General features: G+C 31.0%; 1 long non-coding RNA gene across 1 annotated transcript; it reads right to left on the minus strand.

Moving 5' to 3' along the window:
* Window positions 1-6: 6 nt before the first annotated feature.
* Window positions 7-817, minus strand: LOC104809786. The gene is made up of 3 exons (XR_771203.1): window positions 729-817; window positions 494-577; window positions 7-99 (listed from the first exon to the last, which is right to left on the minus strand). It is a non-coding gene; the product is annotated as an uncharacterized LOC104809786 (long non-coding RNA).
* Window positions 818-1,189: the final 372 nt, after the last annotated feature.

Here is a 1,189-nt window from a genome sequence, read left to right on the forward strand (position 1 = left end):
GAAAGTGCTCGCATATACATACAATGGCGATGTCCCTATATCTCCGTACACCACTCCTATGCTTTGAAACGCCAAACTCAGTGTGATTCTCCAGCTCATCTTGAAATTAAAATAAAACGTTATATATATATATATATAGAATCAAATAACATGATTGGCATAGATCTTGATTCTTGGAACTATCAAAATCGTCAATAAAACGATTTTTATTATATTAGTTAAATAGGCTTTCATTAGAAGATAATAGGAATTTCCAATAAAATTCTAATTAAATCTCTAATAATATATATATATATATACACACACACACATCAAGTAAGGATGGATGATATTTGGTAGAGTTTTTAAGAATCGAAAATACTTAAAAATATATATATATGTATTATATTAGACGGCTAGATTTTTCTACGATTATATTCTAACTTTAAATCTAGAATAATAAGAATTTTTAATAATATTTTACTCAAATCTCTAGAAATATAATATATAATACCAGAGAAGATTTGACGATATTCGATGGAGTTTTTCCGGCTTCCACGTGGAAAGAGTCGATACGATCGAGTTTTCCCCACGACATCTGATGCAAGAACACATGAGATATATATATTAGTACTATATATAGGAAGAACAAGATTCTCCATATAAAATATATTTTCATATATATGATTGATTTTGGAAGCAAATGTTGTAATCAATATATATATAATCAGAAAATGTGAAGAGCATACCTTCCTGTCTTTCAACTCGTTCTCATGACCCGCTCGGTCATTGGTTGGCTGTTCATCTTCCATCTCTCTCTCTCTCTCTCTATCTATCTCTCTCTATCTCTCTCTCTCTCTGCTTTAGAGAGAGTAGAGATGCTCACAAGGGAAGGATTGGTGTTTATAGGCAGCAAAGATTCATTGACTTTGATTAAAATAATGTGCCAATGGTGAATAGCCACTTACTCCCATTCTCAATAATTACACTTTTTTAGTGATTATACTTCAACGCTTGGACGCGTTCCTTACACATCTTATTGCTGACTGTTGAACTGTTAAACAAATCTTGCTTAATTAGGGCAAATCTCTTGTACAAATAACGCACACTACATATATAGTAACTTTTTTTTTTTTGTAAAGTGCATATATAGTAAGTGCAATATAATATACACACACACACGGAGATATATTATAGCGTTTAATTTCTT

Source organism: Tarenaya hassleriana, unplaced genomic scaffold, assembly GCF_000463585.1.
Source record: "Tarenaya hassleriana unplaced genomic scaffold, ASM46358v1 Cleome1651, whole genome shotgun sequence".
In the NCBI taxonomy this organism is placed as follows: domain Eukaryota; kingdom Viridiplantae; phylum Streptophyta; class Magnoliopsida; order Brassicales; family Cleomaceae; genus Tarenaya; species Tarenaya hassleriana.